Below are 5,134 nucleotides of genomic sequence, written 5' to 3'. Positions count from 1 at the left end.
AATATCCCATTACACCAAACGAGTATCCATTTGACCAAAAGTGGCCAGGCAAACATGAACAGAATAGACATTCCCAAACTTCAGGTCACAGATCCCTTGGAACGGAAGGACTTTGTTCAGGAACCAAGTCACCATAAAGACATTATCACAGCAAATAAAAAGACATTTGGAACTAAGAAGTACAAATAGCCCTATCTTGTTAAGAATCATAACCCCAGGTGGGGAGGGGAGGGAAAAATGAGAAGCTGATACTAAGGACTCAAGTGGAAAGAAAATATTTTGAGAATGACGATGGCAACAAATATACAAATGTGCTTGACAGAATGGATGGATGGATTGTGCTAAGAGTTGTATGATTTTTAAAAATGATCTTTTAAAAAGAATCATAATACCACCCTAATGCATATTCATGACCGTCCCTGGTCCCTGTGAAATCTGTTTCACACCCATAATCCTTTACATTTACTTATTGGTTTCCTTGGCTAAATCTGTAAACCACTCCCACCATTTTCCCCCCAGGAGATTTCTTTGGGGAATCTTCTGGCTCAGTCCTTGTTTGATCCAAGTAAAGCAAGCCACTTTCATGCATCTCCTGGCTTTTCTCTCAGCAAGAGTGGTGTTGTAACATGTTACACATTTCGTTTGGCTGAGTGTGTTTATCAACATGAAAATACAGTGAACCCTCGTTTATCGCGGTTAATCGGTTCTAGACCCTACCGTGATAAATGAAATTCCGCGAAGTAGGAATCTTTATTTGTAAATCAAATATTTTTGTAGTTAGAGTATAGAGGACATGGAAAAACACCCTTTAGTCAACATTACACTCGTATTACCCAATTTATTAAATGAAAAAGGGAAAATACAGTAAAACATTTTGGGTGTTACAATTATCATTTATTATTTATTATATTATTTATGGCATCAAGCGTGTACAGTATGAGCCAATCAGTGGCAGTAATGACAGAGCATGCGCTGTTATGCAAAACCGCGATAGAGTGAAGCCGCAGAAGTTGAAGCGTGAAGTGGCGAGGGTTCACTGTATACCCTGTCTTATAGAGTCGCTGTGATTCGGAATCTCCTTAATGACAGTGAGTTTGGGATTGCTGTTATCACAACAAAGATGATGGGATCAGACTTTCTCTTTTCAGTTTCTGAGAAGACTGGGATCTTCTCTATCTCATTCCTGGGGCTTCCAAGATGCAGAACATCTCATCAATTTCCAGGTAAAATCTCAAACCTAGTGAAAAGCATTATGTCATGGAAAGGGTTATCTAGGATCCACAGACCTTGTCTGTAGTCATGAATTTCCTGTGGAGATTCTTCTGCCCAGCGGTTACTTCTCTCTGGTAGTGTCCGGATTCCCAAAATGGGTGGACATAATAAGGTTTCCATTACCTGTCATCAGTGATTATTTTCCCTCTTCCTAGTTGTCCAAGATTTGGACCCAGGATTGACGAATCCCTCACAGATTCTCAACCTAATCTTTGTTGTCTCTCATTACTGCTGAATGCCAGAGCTGGATCTGCCAAAACCTGCAGAAGAGGTTGGAGTATTTGTGAGCAATATCTTTTAGTAGCAGACATCAGCCTCCCATCCCTGTGGAGCTGGTACTCAAGCTCCAGAAGAATGCCCATAAATCAGTTATCCTGCATCTGAGCTCAGTCACACTGAGGGCACCGCTGTCCATTCATGTGGGAGAGAATCAGAAAGAGAACTCCGTGCCATCCCAAACACACATACTGCATGCATGGCATTGGTCTACAGTGATAACGTGGGTTGTGGAAAGCACAGGGGCTACTACATTTCTGGGGCCTGGGCAATGGGGGAGGCCTGGGAGCAAGGAGCTTCCTGTTAGCATCTAGGATTTCCATTCCCTCCAGGAATGCCCTCTTCTTAAGTGTTTATTACGAAACCCCACAGATATTGTAATTTTCATTCATTTATAGATTTTATGCATATACAAAATCATACGTGTGCATGCATACCTGTTTTATATACAAATACTATTTGTATCATTGATAGCTATGGCATATATTCAATGCTTTGCATACCCTGGATGGCTGTATTGGACTGAAAAAAAGTTGAACGCACAACATAACACACTGTGGGACTTAACTGAAGAGAACTTAGTGGTGAATTCATAGCCATAAACATCTGTATAAAGTAGAACTATGAGTCTGAAATTAATTACCTCAGTTTCCATCTAATGGAACTAGAAAAGTTGAGCATGCCATATCACAGGTTAGCAAGGCAGGGGAGCGGGTGAGTAGGAACTAATAAATATAAAAACTCACATAAATGAAACAAGAGGCACACAATAAGAAAGCCAATAAAATGAAAATGGAGATGATGAATTAAAGTGATAAAGATCCAGTTTTCATCCTCATGGCAAAAGGAAGGAGACTGGAATCTCCCAGTCAGAAACCAGAGAAGAGACATTTCAGGATTCTCGATGACAGCTGTAGAGAGCTGCACCTCGGTCATGATGGCCAAGCTCTTCCCGTAGGTGGACTGGTGGATGCGGCTCTCCTCCTCGCTCAGCGGTCTCCGAGTTCATCCTGGGACATGTTGAAGAAGGCTACCGAGCCATCCATGGAGCACACTAGAATGCCCAGTCCATTCAGAGCACAGGACAGACTTGTCAAACAGCTCAAGGATGACAACCAGTGGCCGCTTCAGACACGTAAGCCAGACAGAAAGCGAGCGGTCCTTGCTGCCCATGGCACAGCAGCAATAGGGGCAGCTGGGCTTTGCTGAGCTTCCATTCTTCTGCTTCTTTTTGAAGATTTGGGGGTTGAGTTTCACAACAGTCACAGCTTCCCAGTGTCTCAGGAAGTCCATGTTGGGTTTCCAGCCCTCCCATTCAATGATCTGGGCAGTGGGGCTGGAGTTGTTCATAGCATGAGCGGACACTAGGTAGTGCCCATCAGGCGACCAGCTGAGCCGCAGCACATGGGTCGTACCTCCACACTGATCAAAAGGCTTGGTGATGCTGGTCTCTAACTGCCAGTCCAGTGTGCGCCACAGCTTCAGGCTGAGGTCGCCAGCTTGAGAGGCAATGTATTTGCCAACAGGATCCCAAGTCAACCCTTTAACCAAACCAGAGTGACCTGTTAGAGTAGGTAGAATTTCTGGGAACTTCACGGCATTCCAGATGACAACCGTATTGTCCATGCTGCACGAGGCCAACCAGGCATCATGGGGTGACCACGCCGCATCCATCACATCACCTCAGTGACTTCGCAGGATGGAGACACAGGGCCACTGCTCCATGTTGGCAAGCTTGCCGCTGGAGCCAAAGACGGTACTGGGGCCCATATACGTAGCCCGATTCCACACCATAGTCAGAGTGTCATCTCCCCCAGAAGCTAAATACTGTTTGACCACCGCACACAGTTCACATGTGCTAAATGATTGTCCATCTGGCAGAGCATCTTGGGGATAGTTTCATCCTTCTCGTCATCCTCCTGGAGGACCGATGACATATTCCAGATCACAACCCTCCCAGAATCCTGCCCTTGTCCTCCAGTTGCAAACATGATCTTGTCAGGGTCAATATCAGCTGAGAAAATTGGCTTGCCATCGTGGTTGACCCAGGTCGACTTCAGAACCTTCATTTTTCTGCGGTCGCCCCAGCGCTGAGGCAGGATCCGCATCCCTCAGCATGCCTGGGCCATGGAGCTGCCGTCAGCGCCGCTCTCTGGCCGCCGCTAGCCCTGTGCCCTCAGAGCCTGGGCGCCCTTTCCGGCCTGAGACCCTGCTGCCTCCACAGCTGCCCCTACCCCAAGCTCGACCGCCGCCTATGCCAGCACAGCCATATCCCCTGGGCCGCTCCTCCTCACGCAGCATCTCTTCTTTTTCCTCTTTAACTACCCCCAAACGTCCCATATTAATTGGTAATTCCTACATCTAGGATGAATTCCCTTCACATCATCTGCTTCCTCAAACACTTTATCCTTTGCTTTCAATACCCCTCCTGTATTCCCTCCTACCTCGGGACAACAGGCCCTGCTGTGCCCAGGATCTCACTTTATTATCTTTTATATAGAGCTGTAGCTATAGATAGAGATATAGAGATATAGATATATAGATATATAGATATTAAGACAAGACACTATAAGAACTTATCACCAGCAGACCAATCCTAGATCAAGCCACTTGTCTCCATTCATCCAGGGGTTTTCTTCTCTGAGCTCATTCACAGCTCACAGCTCCTGTCTGCCCTTGTCTACCACAGACTAATTTCAGAGTCAGTTTTTGCTCCAAAGGCTGTTTGTTTGTTTAATTTAGTAGTTGTGAATATTCATACAAGAGAGGGAAAAGAGAGGCAAGACACCTTTTATGCTTAGTCTCAATGTGCCTCCACAGAACTCACCTTCCTTCCTGCCTCGTGTCCCCTTGTCCATGGGCTATATACGTCCTATTTGGTTCAGGGTGCCCACAGGTTCCCTACAAGTTCTGTCGGTGGCTATGCCTCCAAATATTATTGAGATCAGAACATCCTCCTCTAGAGACATGCCCGGGACTGATTTTCCCTCATTTAGCACTGTGGCTGCTGTAGTTATGATCACATATTTCTGAGTCAGACACACACAGAGGGAAATGCAGTGGGAACCCAGACACAAACCCCCATGCAGGGAGAGGGTGGGGCTCAGGGGTCACTCAAAGCCCACAAATAACAGGGGAGAAATGCAGCGGGGCCTAAGAAGGAGTGGTTAAATTAGGTCCCTATTTCCTCTACCTGCAGAGAAAATGTCTCTGCCACAGACCACATTCTTGTAGCTCAGTGTGTGTATGTTCTTGTACTTTATGTCTGTGATTTTGTGTGTGCTAATACACATAAACTATTCTTTGCCTTAATATTTTATACTATGTGATAGAACTTGAGGTCTGGTTTACATTTATTTTATTATTATAATTCTAGTATATTTTAGTGTGTGTCTTTGTGTTTGTGTTTTATGTAAATGAATGTGTATTTATTAATTTCAGTATTTTTTAATTGTTTTATTAGGGGATAATACAACTCTGATCACAATCCATACATACATCAATTGTGTAAAACACATTTGTACATTCATTGCCCTCATCATTCTCAAAACATTTGCTCTCCACTTAAGCCACTGGCATCAGGTCC

At 44.7% G+C, this 5,134-nt stretch overlaps 1 pseudogene; it reads right to left on the bottom strand.

Annotated features, from left to right (window-relative positions):
* Positions 1-1,172: 1,172 nt before the first annotated feature.
* LOC101652273 lies at positions 1,173-3,617 on the bottom strand (annotated as a pseudogene).
* Positions 3,618-5,134: the final 1,517 nt, after the last annotated feature.

The sequence above is a fragment of the Echinops telfairi genome, unplaced genomic scaffold (assembly GCF_000313985.2).
Source record: "Echinops telfairi isolate 266 unplaced genomic scaffold, ASM31398v2 ScPeMD7_66;HRSCAF=263, whole genome shotgun sequence".
Classification (NCBI taxonomy): domain Eukaryota; kingdom Metazoa; phylum Chordata; class Mammalia; order Afrosoricida; family Tenrecidae; genus Echinops; species Echinops telfairi.
Note: the sequence above shows the minus strand (reverse complement) of the source record. Positions and strands in the feature narration are given on the sequence as shown.